Source organism: Acinonyx jubatus, chromosome B1, assembly GCF_027475565.1.
Source record: "Acinonyx jubatus isolate Ajub_Pintada_27869175 chromosome B1, VMU_Ajub_asm_v1.0, whole genome shotgun sequence".
NCBI classification, from domain to species: Eukaryota; Metazoa; Chordata; class Mammalia; order Carnivora; family Felidae; genus Acinonyx; species Acinonyx jubatus.
In genome coordinates, this window is record NC_069382.1 from 110,642,540 (window position 1) to 110,658,744 (window position 16,205).

General features: G+C 40.0%; 1 protein-coding gene and 1 long non-coding RNA gene across 5 annotated transcripts in view; both read left to right on the forward strand.

Moving 5' to 3' along the window:
• The window catches only part of ELOVL6 (ELOVL fatty acid elongase 6), a 144,474-nt gene that overhangs the window by 70,104 nt on the left and 58,165 nt on the right, over positions 1–16,205 (forward strand). The gene's annotated exons all lie outside the window — the stretch shown is intronic.
• LOC128314488 (uncharacterized) lies at positions 10,085–15,156 on the forward strand. Its single transcript, XR_008296194.1, has 2 exons — positions 10,085–12,170; positions 12,227–15,156. It is a non-coding gene; the product is annotated as an uncharacterized LOC128314488 (long non-coding RNA).

The window sequence follows — 16,205 nt, forward strand, 5'->3', positions numbered from 1 at the left end:
TGGGTAGCTCACTTGAGCTTCTGACTCTTGTTATCATCTCAGATCGTGATCCCATGGTCATTGGATCGAGCCCTGTGTTGGGCTTCGTGCTGAGTATGGAGCCTGCTTTAGATTCTCTCTCTCCCTCTGCCCCTCTCCCCACTCATGCTCTCTCTTTCTCTAAAAAAAGGAAAAAAAATGTATTTTATTCATGTCCATTTGCCTTTTTTTAGAATAAAGTTCTGATTTCCACAAAACAATTAGGCTTTGCTTTTTACTATGTGCACTTAGGGAAACATACATTAGAAAGTCACTTGTGTCCTACTTGTGTTCCTGCTGACTCAGGAAGAAAATGGAAAACCTATTTCCTTGTCCTTGTCAGGAATTATTATCTTTCTTTCCCAACTTGGACCTAAAACCAGTTTGCCTGTGAAGCAAAATTAATGTGCTTGTAGAAAATCAAATTTTGTCTCTGGTTCAGGAGTAATCCTGGTAAATTCTTGAAGAAACAGCCTTTGCTTTTGTATATTCAAATTTAGGTTTGCGAGAGGAAATCCTAAAAGAACAAAACACACCTTCTTTATTATGAAAGATTACATAAATTCATCTCAAATGCCAAGCTACTTTTATTTTTTATTTTTTGTTTTTTTAAATGTTTATTTATTTTTGAAAGAGAGAGAGAGAGAAACAGAGAAACAGAGTGTGAGCAGGGGAGGAACAGAGAGAGAGGGAGACATAGAATCCAAAGTAGGCTCCAAGCTCTCAACTGTCAGTACAGAGCCCGATGCGGGGCTTGAACTCACAAACTGTGAGATCATGACCTGAGCCAAAGTTGTATGCTTAACCGACTGAGCCACCCAGGAGCCCCTCAAGTGTCAAGCTACTTTTAGATCTGTCTTAATTCAAGACCCTACCATGGTAAGGGAGGTACCTTATAATCTTCCATCTATGGACTATCTCAACTTATTTCGCAAGAGGTACTATCACAGATTCAGAGGTTCTGAAATTTCTTAGTAACTCAGATTTATAATTATTCCCTAAATAAGAGTACTTTTAGAAATTAAGCTTTTTTAACCATGGTCTAGGTACTTTCATGCTCATTCCTCTTGAATGACATTTATGAATATGCCAACGGTTGTCCTGACATGAAAGTTTACTGAAAGAAGCAGAATTATTGCTTGGATGCACACTTACAGGCACATTCTGAGAGGATATCTTAGGGTACTGAATTTTCCAAAAGCAAAATTGGCACCACCTGGTAAATTTAAGCATTGGAGATAGTTCTTGCTCTGGCCACTTCTGTCTGCTTTATACACCTTTTCCCAGAGTGCTTCACTCACTCCCTCATTCCCTTAAAGCTCATTCCCTTAAAGCCTGTTGCCCAAGTTCACCTCAGTGTGCCTACACTGGCTCTCCTGTTTTAAATTCTGATCGATTCCTTACTCCGCACCTTAGTTTCCCTTTACAGTGCTTTACTATTTCCTCTTTCTGTAGTGTTTATAATCTTCTAACATACCATATCATTGATTGCCTGTCTCCAGACTTGCAAGCTCCATGAGAGTAGGCCTTGATGTCTGTTTTGCCCACTGATGTATTCCCAGAGTCTAGAATTGCACTTGGCACGCAGTAGGTGCTCAATTAATACCCCCTAAATGAATAATTAGGAGTTCCAATTGGAACTGAAAAAGAATATATAAAATTAATTTTTCTTCTTTTTGTTTGTTTGTTTGTTTATTTATTTATTTATTTTAGAGAAAGAGAGAGCATGAGAGTGGGGAGAGGGTCAGAGGGAGAGCAAGAGAATCCCAAGCAGGCTCCACGCGCAGCACAGAGCCAAATGCAGGGCTCAGTCCAATAACCTGGGATCATGACCTGGGCCAAAATCAAGAGTCAGACACTCAACCAACTGAGCCACCCCAGAGCTCTGAAAATTAATTTTTTTACGTGGCTACTCATGTTGTCAAAATATACAACTTTCCTTAGTTGGGGCAGCCAGGGAGACATGAGTTTTCGGTGGAACGTAGGCCATATAAATTTCAGTGAATATATGACATAAATTGTTGATTCAGTCAATTTACCCCCAGAATTCATCAGTTTAACAAGAAAAAAGAATCATCATTTTGGTGTCAATTAGGTAATGCTTTTGCTTTATCATATATAGTTATGGATAAAAATTCTTGACCATGCTGCCAATGTCAGACCAGGCTGCCTTCACCTATGTGTCGTTATACCTGTGCCACATTTTGAGTGACAATTTCATATACTGAGACACTTCAAAAGGACATAGCCAAAGAGTATGCAACTGGGACAAAGATTTAACTCTAAAAATAGAGGTTAGATTTTTAGCATTACTTGCTACTCTTGTGATTAAATCTTTTCCTGTCGGAGCTCCTTCATACTGAGAACTGCCACACAGAACTCTCTGCCCCGCGGCTGTGTAGGTGAGTGAAGTTCAGTGCTGCTGAAAAGCTGGGTTTAGTTCTTGCTGCCCACCCACTGCCCCAAACAGCCAGTAGGAGCCTAATGAAGATACTGAGAAGAGGAATCTTCCAAAGCACTTTCATAATCTCAGCCCCTTTTGACTTCTACTTAAATTCCCTTGGCAGGTCTCTTTTCTTGTGAAGGTCTAAGGAAAATCCTGGGCAATAGGCAGTACAAGACATTGACCCAAGATCGTTAGCTTATTGTCAGCCAAAGCAAAAGGTGCAGTTCAGGTCAAATAACTCGTGATTGGTCAGTTCACCAATGCCAGATGTGTGGAACTGAAGGCAGATTCTTGGCCAGTGGCTGGTCTGGAATAATCAGATAGTACCATATTTCTATCCTGTATCCATGTGTATCCTTTGAATGTCTGCTGACATCAGAAAGTTATGTCACTTTCACAAATCTATATTAGATCAAACCTTCACCTTGTGGCCACGTTTGCTTTCCCCCTGTGCACTCCAAGGCAGGGCAACGATTTCCCAACACCTCATCTCCACTCACCTAGCTGCGTGGCCAACCTCATCTCACTCAGACTTGCTGCGGTCAACATTTTTTATTGTCGAAACACTGTGAGTTGCGAAAAGAATGACCAATGTACAACATTAACGTCATAACATTCCATGGACCTTTTAGCTGCAGCATAAATCAGCCAAATGGTTTAATTCTATTCCTTTCTTTGCTGCCACCCTAGTAATTAAATGACTATAAAAGGGACCTTTTTTTTTTCTTCCTCCTTAAATAGGTCAGGAAAAAAAAGGGTATCTACCCATAACAGTTTTATTTTCATTTTATTTTAGAAATCTCTAATTTAGAAGACTCATTTACAGCCACTTCTTAAATGGTTACTGTTCCTAAATTGACTGCTGTTAGGTGGGCCAGTACTGAGGTGGGCTCGGTTCAAAAGTTACCTGCATGTGCCATCTAAGAAACCTGTCCTGCATCCTGTCTACAAATTTTTATGAGAATAAAGTGTTTAAATGATTGTTCCTCGGTGTTACTGCTCTCCATATTCCAGCTGTGACATCAAAATGAGTTGTTTTTATAAAAGCTCTTGTTTACCTACAAACGTGGATTGTGCTCTTTATTGTTTTTTAAAGTACTCACACAGGGTCAGCTTCAACTTCAAGGACTGCTGGTGTCAGAATGACTAAATAGAATTTGAAATGCCTTTAGCCACAAAGACCCAACCAGCCTGATTTTGCATTTGATTCTAATCTTAGAATGTCTTTTTTTTCTTGATAATAATCAATAGCATTAGGTACTAATGCATTGATTACTTATAATGCATTAGACCTGCCAAGTCCGGTATTTTGATGATTTACAATAAGCCTGAGAAAAACAAATGTTATTCCCACCCCCCCTTTTTTTTTTTTTTGGTGAGGACATTGAGGCAGATAAAATGTAAAGTAATTTACTCAAGATCAAGATCACAGAGGCGCCTGGGTGGCTCAGTCGGTTAAGCCTCGGACTCTGGATTTCGGCTCAGGTCATGATCTCATGATTCATGAGTTTGAGCCCTGCGTCGGGATCTGCGCTGACAGCAGAGACTGCTTGGGATTCTCTGTCTTCCTCTTTGTCTCTCTCTCTATCAAAAATAAATAAATAAACTTAAAAAAAAAAAAAAAAAGATCAAGATCACAGAACCAGTATGTGGCAGCCAGGATTGAAACCCATGGCTTGGTGACTCCGATAGGTGTGATGGCGAGTGACTTCTATAGCATCTTCCAATAAGACTGCAGAAGTATGTGGAATAAAATTTGTGTAATTTTACATAATATACATGTAACCACCACCAAATGGTTTGTGTGTTTGTTAGCATTTTGTTCTTTTTATTTTTTTTTATTTATTTATTTATTTATTTTTTTTTTTTAGCGTTTTATTTATTTTTGAGACAGAGAGAGACAGAGCATGAACGGGGGAGGGGCAGAGAGAGAGGGAGACACAGAATCGGAAGCAGGCTCTGGGCTCTGAGCCATCAGCCCAGAGCCCGATGCGGGGCTCGAACTCACGGACCCGCGAGATCGTGACCTGGCTGAAGTTGGCCGCTTAACGGACTGAGCCACCCAGGCACCCCGTATTTTGTTCTTTTTAGCAATAAGAACATATTTTTTATTATTTAGTTTTATTTATAAAATCTTCATTTTGATTATTTTTTTATGTTTATTTTTGAGAGAGAGACAGAGTGTGAGTGGGGGAGGGGCAGTCAGAGCGGTGGACACAGAATCCCAAGCAGGCTCCAGGCTCTGCTCTGTCAGCACAGAGCCCGACACAAGGCTCAAACTCACAAACCGCGAGTCGGACGCTTAACCAACTGATTTGTGATTGTTACCTTCCCATCAGCAAGACCTGAGTCACTGTATCCTCTCCTGAATCAGGTATTATCACTGTCTTCTTGCCTATGGATAGACATCAAATGGTATCTTAGAATTTTCTTTGATTATAGAACAATCCTGATCAAAACAAATATGTTTTACTTATAATTGTAAAAGTATAGATGTTTTGTTGTCATTATTTTGATTTCACCTCTTCACAGAATTTGTCTTGAAATATGTCAGTGAATGAAGATTCTATTCATGACAGATGAGGGTACAGTTATCAGGTGGAAAGTCATGCTATCATGGCGCCAGTCTCATTTCATACCTGTCTATTCTATCTTTTGCTTGCTTTATGCAAACGGTTCTATTGAAAAAGCAATACATCAGCATGGCCAGCAAGAACGAAAGAAATTGGATAGTGTGCTGTCCAACATTCCTGAACAGTGCTTGATACAGTGTGCTTCTCCAAGAGCAGCATGCCTCAGTAGAAACCTAATCATGTTTCCCAATTTTTTTAAGCCAGTAGAATTGAATTCAGATTAATTTGTAGGATTCTTTCAGCTTTCAAAGGAAAAAAGAGGGCTCCTGGATGGCTCAGTCAGTGAAGCGTACAAATCTTGATCTTGGCTTAGGTCTTGGTCTCACAGTTCCTGAGTTTAAGCCCCACTTTGGGCTTTGCCCTGACAGCATGAAGCCTGCTTGGGATTCTCTCTCTCCCTCCCTCTCTCTCTCTCTCTCTCTGCCCCTTCCCCTTGTGTTTTCTCTTTCTCTTAAAATAAATGAGTTTTAAAAATCTTTTTAAAAAGATAAGAGACATTATATACATTAAGTGCATGGTTCCAAGAACAGTGCCTAGGGTATAGTGAGTATTCAGTTTAAAAAATTATTTATAGGGCGCCTGGGTGGCTTGGTTGGTCAAGCATCCAGCTTTGGCTCAGGTCATGATCTCGCACTCCATGAGTTTGACCCCCACATCCAGCCCTGTGCCGACAGCTCAGAGCCTGGAGCCTGCTTCAGATTCCGTGTCTCCCTCTCTCTCTGACCCTCCTCCACTCATGCTCTGTCTCTCACTCTCAAAAATGAATAAATGTTAAAAAACACTTTTTTAAGTTACTATTTGATCAAATTGAAACCTATTCTATTTTACTGGTCTAGAGCAATGCACAGTTGTGCATTCCAAGGCAGCCTTTAACTTTGGGTCTGTTATGGACCAGTAAGTTCCTGTAGCAGAGATTTGTGTAGATAGATAGCTGCAACCAGTGGGTGTTCAGTAAATACTTTTAATTGTCGTTGTAGCCCGCAGGCATCTAGTATTTCTCAACTTGGTTCAAAAATGCTTTGGATTAAAGGATGTGTCTCAAGTAAACACAGGTCAATCCTTTTTCTTTTTTTTTTCTTTTTTTAAACTCATTTCCTTCTTTTAAAAAAAATTTTTTTTAACGTTTATTTATTTTTGAGACAGAGAGAGACAGAGCATGAATGGGGGAGGGTCAGAGAAAGAGGGAGACATAGAATCCGAAACAGGCTCCAGGCTCTGAGCAGTCAGCACAGAGCCTGATGCGGGGCTTGAACTCACTGACCGCGAGATCATGACCTGAGCCGAAGTCGGATGCTTAACCGACTGAGCCACCCAGGCACCCCCTCATTTCCTTCTTTTAGTGGGAAACCTTTCTGGGTCAGCATGGCTGAGTAAAAACTATTCTTTCAATATTCTCAAATTTGTTGCTTAGGAAATCAGTCTTGACAAATAAGAAAAGTAGAAAGAGAATAGTAAAAACAGAGGCTGGGCTTTACTATTTAGAGTGACTGCTCTCTATTGACAACATATGCATGCGACCACCAGCAGTCTGAAGGACACAGTCCCTTCTAATGCACATCCCAAAGGGAATGCTCTTGGGAATACGGGAAGCCCATTAACCTTCAGGCTTTCAAAGAATCCATGAGTCAGATGCACTCTCTTTTCTCCCTAAGCATTTTCACCTTCTTCTGAAACTGACTGAAGAAAAGGATCCTGTGGACCTTGTTACCTCGAGAATCTCCTTCATCAGAACCCATGTTTGATAAATCCCAGCTGTGCCTTAGCTGTGTCCCAGGGCTCCTCTGACAAACAAGTAAAAAAGAAATTATTTGTCTCACAACCTAGTAGTAAAAAGAAACTTGTACAAATAAAACAATTCCTCTCTCTCTAAAGAAAGGGAAGCTATGCTCTTACTTTTTTGAGGTTTCGAATAGATCTTGAGACTTTTAGTATCACCTGTTTTCCCCCCAAATCTTTTTTATCATTTTTCTCTAGCTTTGAACCTTTGAATGAACGGGGGGGGGAGGGAAGCGAAGTGAAATCTTTGTGAGAAATGATGTAAACACATGTAAAGATAAAAGGCTCCTAAACCAGCTTTGGACACTATCTGGCAGGCTTCACCCAGGTCCCCCCGGTAGAAACGGATGACATGAACATTAGAGAGCAGCTTCCTGTTTCACTTGTTCAGCTTTGTACATAATCATCAGAGGAGAATCAGTGTCTCCCAAGATGGCAGAAATGTTGGGGAGCAGAGGCCTGAGAGGAGCTAAAAAATAAGTAATAATTTGTTGTAAGATTTAGGGGCGCCTGGGTGGCGCAGTCGGTTAAGCGTCCGACTTCAGCCAGGTCACGATCTCGCGGTCCGTGAGTTCCAGCCCCGCGTCAGGCTCTGGGCTGATGGCTCAGAGCCTGGAGCCTGTTTCCGATTCTGTGTCTCCCTCTCTCTCTGCCCCTCCCCCGTTCATGCTCTGTCTCTCTCTGTCCCAAAAATAAATAATCGTTGAAAAAAAAATTAAAAAAAAAAAAAAGATTTAGAAAACAGTGCCACTGATTTTGTTTGTCACATTTGGCATGCTTTATCCAATGAGCATACCTATTTTCCATATATAATCCTGAGAGAAAATAGAGCTTTTCCCACTCTTAATTTTAAAAAGTTTATGCCATAGAAACCTTTATTGTTATCACCTTGTCACACTTAATGATTTAGTAGAGAGTGGGTAAGAATGTATAAGATTTACGTAACAGTTATAAGTTCTGATGGTCTAATGTATTTTTACATCATTGCCCCACCTGGAGCTAAGTTAGGAATAAACTTAACTATCATGGAATGATCTTATATTGTAGAATGGGTTAGTAAAGAGATGACTGGAAAGAACTGAAATTCTACTTCAAGAAGAATTTGAACTCTGTGTGTGGGGTAGGAAGTTGTCTTGGCAATGCCTAACCTTCGTTTCAGATTATTCCTTTCTCTTGGAGAGGTACTATGACCTTCATGACAAGGAAGCATTGCAACAAATGTAGAGTTTGTAAGAACTGATCATTCAAGTCTTTACCAGGCTGGTGTTTCCACTGTAGGTAGAAGTGAACCTAATTCTAGAATCACAAGGGAAAAATTGACCCAAATTAGTTGTTTTGTCTTGTCTTCCATTCTAAATTGAACTGCTGATTTGAAATGAGAAGTTTACTCTGTGCTTGGAATCAGTTTGAAGCAATTCAGCCTGCGTGTATCTGAAGCATAAGTGACATCATTCCATCCAGTAAATGTGGTTTTTGAAGCTGTATCACATTTCAACACACATTCTCTCGAGTTTTATGATTTCTTAATATCTTTCTTTATATTTCTCTTGTCCAGAGTTCCTCAACCTTAGCACTATTGACATTTAGCACTGGGTAACCCTTTGCTGTGGAGAGCTGTCCTACACAGCATCCAGGGCCTCTACGTATTAGATCCCAGTAGCCAACCTCCATTTAGTTGTGAAAACCAAAAATGATTCCAGACATTGCCAAACGTCATCTGAGGGGTAAAATCATTGTCCCCATGTATACCACTGGTATAGATGAAAGAAAGAAAGAAAGAGAGTCCATAGATTGAGCCCTGGGAACCCTTCAAAGTTTAAAGATTGGGGAGGTGAAGAAAGAACTAGCAGAAGAGGATGAAAAAGAACCAGATGGTGACGTTGGGGAAGAAATAAGGGGAAATAGTGTCCCAAAACCAAGTGAAGAAGGTGTTACAGAAAAGGAGCTAACGTCTGTATCAAATGCTGCTGCTCCTTAGCCACCTGAGATGAAGACTCATCCTGAGATAAAGGCTTAACCATAAAAGTGATAAAGCATAGAACAACGGAATTGCCACAAAGAGGAAAATGTACTGGATGTAACCTGTAACATACATTTTCAGATTAAAATGCAGACGATAGCCACAAGCCAAACATTTGTTGTCACAAAAGAGTGTAAAATGACAATTAGAACTTGTCACGGTGGGGATAAATTAAACAAACTAGTCGTTTCTAACAAATTGTGTATGTTACTAGAAATCCCAAGCTCTGTTGCCTACTCCGTTGTAAGGTATACGCTAAATCGTATGTTACTACTAAGAGTTCAAGTACTGATATTTGGGAGTTTGTATACACATGAGTGGCTTCAGGACAATCCGAAACAATGTGACTCTCAGCCCCTTGCATTCTAAAGTGCTTTCTTGACGTAGAGGGAAGAGGCTGGCTTTGGATCTAACAAATCAAGAATAGAGAATAAAGGTTTGCTCTGTACTAGCACTTTCTATGAGTTGCAGCAGAAAAATGGCTTTAGATATTATTATTTAGGTTAATCCCTGTGGTAACGTGAATTATACTCCCCCAAAGATGTCCGTGTTTTAATTTAATCCCTGGAATTTGTGAATATGTTTTTTATCTTGTACAGCAAAAGAGACTGCAGATGTGATTAGGTTAAGGAATTGGAGATGAGATTATTCTGGACTATCTGGGTTGGCCCAGTGTAATCACGTGAAGTCCTTAAAATTAGAGACCCTTTCTTTCCAGGGCGTGGGCCTGGATTAGCCCTTGGACCCAAAGTAATCACAAGAATTTTTAAGACTTAAAGATCAGAGTCAGAGACAGTGATAAGGTGATAAAAGCAGAGTCAGAGTAGGCGGTGTGACCATGGAAACAGAGGTCACAACAATGCATTTTGAATATGGAGAAAGCCAAGGAATGCAGGTGGCCTCTGGATGCTGGAAAGGCAGGAAAACAGATTGCCCCCTAGAACCTCTAGAAGGAATGCAACCTGGATACACCTTGAGTTTAGTCCCATAAGACTTATTCCAGACCCCTGACCTCTGGAACTATAAAGTAATTACGTTTTTTAAGCCATTAAGTTTGTGGGAATTTGTTGCAGCAGCAATAGGAAAGCAATACAATCCAACTCAGAAAGCAAACTACGTTACCAAAGTTGTCAAAGCTAATGTCTACAGGCCTTATTTTACGTCACTGAAGGACCATTCAGATTTTGAAGGAGCATTCAGATTTTGAAGGAGTAGTGTGAATACCCCAATCAAAATCTTGCCAGCGGCATCTGGGTGGCTCAGTTAGTTAACTGACTAGATCTCCCGCTCAGGTCAAGATCTCATATTGTGAGTGATTCTTTGAAAGTTTGACCCCCGTCCCCTCCGCAGAGCTCTGCACTGACAATGTGGCTGACAGTGTGGATCCTGCTTGGGATTCTCTCTCTCTGTCTCTCTCTTTGCCCCTCTCCTGCTTGTGCATGCACACATGCGCTCGCTCACTCGCTCTCTCTCAAAATAAATAAACTTTAAAAAAATCTTGGGATACTTGGGTGGCTCAGTCAGTTGAGCATCTGACTTCCGCTCAGGTCATGATCTCACAGCTCGTGAGTTCTAGCCCCACATCGGGCTCTGTGCTGACAGCTAGGAGACTGGAGCCTGCTTCAGATTCTGTGTCTGCCTCTCTCTCTGCCCTCCCCCATTCAGACTCTGTCTCTCTCTCAAAAATGAATACACATTAAAAAAAATTTTTTTTTTTAAATCTTGCCATATTATTTTCAAGAGCAAAAGAGAGTTATTTCTTTGGTAACTGAGTGATAGGTATCTCATGGGTGAAAAAGTCTGCCATTTCCACTACCTTGCTAATAATACATTTCTTCTTGTCATTGCCAGTTTTTTCTCAGGCTTAAATTTCTTATGTAAATCTTATTTTGGTGATAAAAAAGTATCTGAGCTATACCACGAAGTCTTTATCACTTCTGGGCTATTTTCTCCCTAATCTAGAAATAGCATTTGGGACATGATTTCTCATTGCTTCTCCAACCCTCTTTCAGAATTTATACCCAGGCGAAAGCCAATGCAACAGTATATTTAATCACCCAGTAGTTAACATGAAAACATGTGGGTTGTTTTTTTTTCCTCGAAAGTATTTTCTAGCTTCTTTATAGTTGCGTGAAGCAATGAGTATCAACTAAAACTTGATAAATATAAGGTGGTCGTATAAATTGCAACAGAAATGGGTCATCTTTCAGTTGAAACGATTAGCTCTTGAGTCTAAAGCACTCTTAAAGTTGGATGTGTTTCTGCTTGTTATGAGTTGTCTGTGCAGCTGTCGTTTTGATTTTAGGTCTGGGGAAATGGTGTGTCTGACTTGGACTGACTTGTAAATGTGAAATCCGGTTTCCACTCCATTGTGAATAACTATACATGCTTTTTATAGTGTTGTTTTCACTTCTGGTTTTAGTCTGCAACTCTCAGATAAATCTGTTTTCTACAGGACATTCTTTAGGATGAAGACAGCAGGAAACAAATTTCTATACTTGACTCTAATTTTTTTTTTAATTTTTTTTCAACGTTTATTTATTTTTGGGACAGAGAGAGACAGAGCATGAACGGGGGAGGGGCAGAGAGAGAGGAAGATACAGAATCGGAAACAGGCTCCAGGCTCTGAGCCATCAGCCCAGAGCCTGACGCGGGGCTCGAATTCACGGACCGCGAGATCGTGACCTGGCTGAAGTCGGACGCTTAACCGACTGCGCCACCCAGGCGCCCCTGACTCTAATTTTTTAAATATATTTTTTTAATGTTTTATGAAATTTTTAATTTCAAATTTCTATGGCTAGCAGGCCATTAGAATAGATAACAAGATTTAAAAACAAAAAAACAGACATTGTGTAACTTCCGGTCCAAGAAAACTTTATTTTCAGGGAAAAAAAAAAAAGTCCCTAACGCCTCATTTCTCTCTCCTAATAGCTTTTAAGGCTGTAAAAAAAAAAAAAGACTGTAAAAGGTAAAATTTAATCTGGTAACAGGGAGTCACTCACTGCGCTTACTTAATAGGAGTCATTTCAGAATTTTCGTACGCTTTCTGTATTCATCATTATATTCATTTTATTCATTATTATCATCTTAAATGGGTGAGCATTTCTTCACTGGAAATTCAGATGAAAGCTTTCTTTTTTCTTAGAACAAAGGGCATTTCTTTAAAGGAATTAGCACAATGAAAGCAAATTGCTGATGGAACCCACTTTCTGCATTCTATTTCTGCATGCTGTCTCCTATTTAGATTTCACTGTTTTGTTTTGTTTTGTTTTGTTTTGTTTTGTTTTGTTTTAATGGCCAGAGTTTAATGTTTTGCCATGTTTTAATGGCCAGAGTTTATTTAATGTTTTGCCAGTATCAGTAGCTGATAGACTGTATGAGATGGTTACTTGGCAATTCTAACTCAAAGTGACAATCAGTATCAGATAATCAGGTTGAGCCATACTCTCAGCCAAAACAGAAACCATAAATGAGTTTGTCAACGCAGAGCCCATTTGTGGTTTGCTTTGAAAAGGGACATTTGTCTACCAAGACCATTGGCAAAATTTCTATTTAGAGGTGGTAGCAAGCTTTACTCTTTCTGAGGAGATAAGAAACTCTAACCTTTTTCAAAGAAAGAGTTTAATTCTTTGTTTTTTAATCCTCAATAATCTTTCATTCCTGACTGTGATATTGAATCTTTCTGATCAGTTGTATGAAACCATGTCTTCTAAAACAGAAAAAATATTTTATTGCATCTGTCTCAGATGCCATATTTTAGGATTGAAATTGACATTTTCTCTATAGGACAGTTGAGGACACTGAACCAGATATCGGCTTTATTGAAACAGTGCCATGGTTGGCCTAACAGTCTGCTATTGTTTGCATAGGATAGGAGAATATTCTTAAGTGAATAAAACTTGAAGGTGGTCCCATCAGATAATTCCTGTGAAGTACAGCAGTTCATTAAAGAAGTTCTTTCAATTCACACCACTGCACCTCGGGAACTTCTGCAGCTACAGATGCCAGCAATGTCGGCTGTGGGGAACATGCCAGAGGGCATTGATGTAGAGACTAGAGTCAAACTTCAGGCACATCTGCCCACCCCCAGCCAGCTCAAAGACTTTGAGTGCTATCCATGGCCTGAACCAGCATTTCTCCATCTATCTTTCCTGGGACCACAAGTGGTAACACTGCCCCCTTCTCTCACCCCAGGCACATAATGGTACACACATGAGTGTATCTATTTTTATTTGTTTACTTACCTATCTCTTTACTGGTTGGTTGGTTTGTTTACTTATTTATTTGAGGGTGTGAGCAGGGCCAGAGGGAGAAGGAGAAAATCTTAAGCAGGCTCCATGCTCAGCAGGAGCCAGACACAGGGCTTCATCCCACGATCCTGGGATTGTGACCTGAGCCGAAATCAAGAGTCAGAGGCTCAACAAACTGAGCCACCCAGGCACCCCTATTCTAATTTATCTAGAAAGAAGGAAGGAAAAGGAAAATTAAGCCACAAGTTCTAGGACTATACTTTATTAGTAATATTAAATTACCAACCACACACCTCACAGCTTATTGCAACCTTGAGGTGAAGATATTGTCCTTACTGCTGTGCAGTTGCTACAACTCTAGCAATCTTTAATCTGCACTTCTGAACTGACTCTCTTCCATGTGTCTCCCCACCCCCTACAGAAACATCAGGTCTACTACATTCCCAATTTAGCTCATGCCTAAGGCACTGCTTTCTTCCCACCCCAAATTCCCACTTCTTTCTGTCTACTATACAAAGCCTTACAGGGTCTACCTCAGAGTCGAACCTTCCACAGAGCATTTTCTCATCACAGCAATATCTCCTTACTCAGAATTCTTGTCACACATTGTCATCTATAACACACGTTTTCCCTGTCTTTCTAACTAGACTACTGGAAGCAGAATTTACTCTTACACAGGGATTGGTTTATTATTATATTTTCATTCAGTGGCATACCAATCACACTGCAAATAAAAATGGTGGCAGTTCATTTAAATTGTGAAGGGATGGATGGATGTCGGCATTTTTTATCGGCAACAGAAAATATCTTAAAAAAAAAACAGGCCATTAATGAGTATCTTGCCAATTTATTAGAGAGACGACATTTTTATGGGGCTGTGTACATGATTTTAACATTTTGCAAGTAGAAAGAGCCTATTTTCAGTTGTAAAAAGAAAGCCAACAAGAATAGAAATCAAGATTTTTAAAAAGGTGACAAGGGGAAAAAATGGTATGTGAGACATATACGTACAAGCAACTTTCTGTAACAGGTCTGTTTTAAGAGAAGTGTACTTTCCTAGAAAGAGATGTGTAGCCACGTTATTGAATCCAGTTACTGAATCCATCATACTAAATATGACTCTACTTTGACCATGGCCAACTTCAACAACAGAAAACCAGAATCCCAAAAAATGGCTTTCTCATCTTTTTTTTTTTTTTTTTTTTTTAATTAGGAGAACCTGTGATCTTTCCATTCACATCAGAGAGGAAAGCAGATTAACAAAGGGGTGTTTGCAACTCAAAGAAGCTCAGAAATCATGCATTATTTGGTTTCCTGGGTCAAACATAACTGATTAGAATAACTCCCTTTCGGGGCACCTGGGTGCCTCAGTCTGTTGAGCATCCAACTCTTAATTTCGCCTCAGGCCACAATCTTGAGAATTTCTCTCTCCCTCTCTCTCTGCCCCACTCATGCTTGCCCATGCGTGTGGGCGCTCCCTCTCTCTCTCTCTCTCAAAATAAAAAACATTAAAAAATAAAAATAGCACCATTTCCTTTAGTCACTCATGGCTTTGTCTTGCAATGATAAAGTCACGATTCATTTGTATACTATGGACATATTTCCATTATTATTTTCCAAATCATTCGTTGTCAGAATTTCTGGGCAGAGTTAATTCCCAGTTATAATGTACTTGTGAATAAAAACTGCTGGAAATTCCCATTATTTTCAGTGTGGAAAAATGCCTGTATAAAGTGTTGGGGGAATTCTCAAGAAAATGACAGAATCCATCCCTGGCTAGAACTCCCAAGAGCACAACTTCAGGATCCCTCTCAAGAAAACTTTCCTGAGGCACCTGGATGGCTCAGTAGGTTGAGCATCCGACTTCAGCTCAGGTCATGATCTCATGGTTCGTGACTTCAAGCCCCATGTTGGGCTCTGTGCTGACAGCCCAGAGCCTGGAGTTTGCTTCGGATTCTGTGTCTCCCTTTCTCTCTGCCCCTCCCCTGCTCTCGTTCTCTCTCTCTCTCTCTCTCTCAAAAATAAATAAACATTAAAAAAAATTTTTTTAAAGAAAGAAAACCTTCCTCTATATTCTTACCAAATTATGACCACCATCGACATCCACTGAATGTCTTGTTGGCAAAAAGCTGAGCGTTGTTTCCTTCTGTCTCCAGGTCTCCAATTTGTTCGTGGCTTTAAAATTACTTTCAGAATTTTGAATTGTTTGCTGATTTGAATTAGCAGCTGAACAAAGGAGGAGTCTTAAAAAGAGATGTGGCCTCACCAATTAGCATTTGTTTCTGAGTTTCAGAGTCTTAACAAGAAAATTCTGGGCTCGGTATCTGCCGAAAGCAGATGAAGTGTTCAGGTGTCCTTTTCTTTTCTCCCTCAAAGCTTTGTTTGAATTTTCACAACTCCTTGCACCTTACACGTGCACGGTAGCCACAAAAACAAGGTCACCAGGGTACAAAGGAGTTCAGGCCACCCCCCCAAGTTATTCATTAGCAATTATCCTGTGTTGAAACACTACCCACGTGAAAGTTTCACCATTTCTCAAAAGAACTCCTTTGACTCTTGGAGAAACACAGGTCAGCCAACAGAGATCCTGATGTGAGTGTTAAAGAGAGTCAAGCTAGGTCCTGGTTTCAGTGGAATATCAGGAGTTGGGGGGAAAAAAGCATTTGAATGTGTAAGGACTCTTTGATAAGTGTTATTGGGTAGAATAATAAACACAGATCACTAGCAGCTACTCTGGTAAGAACAGAAAAAAACATCTCCTAGAAATGTTTGGGACCAGGGTAGCATGATAGAGAAATCCAGCTTTCTAAGGATAATGAATAAAGCCATTATTTTTTTATTAGTTATGGGCTAATTTCCATTCACATCCATGACAGAAATGGAAGGCGGAGAAAGGGTAAATACAAGCACAACAAGCTCAAAGCACTTCAGTATTTCAACTGGGTGATCTTCACTTAGTTGGTTACCTTGTAATTATAGCTACAGAAGCACCATTCTGAAAAGTAGTAAGCACCTGTAGCGAGGGATGGTGCTAAATAATATACAATTAAGATTGGTTAAAC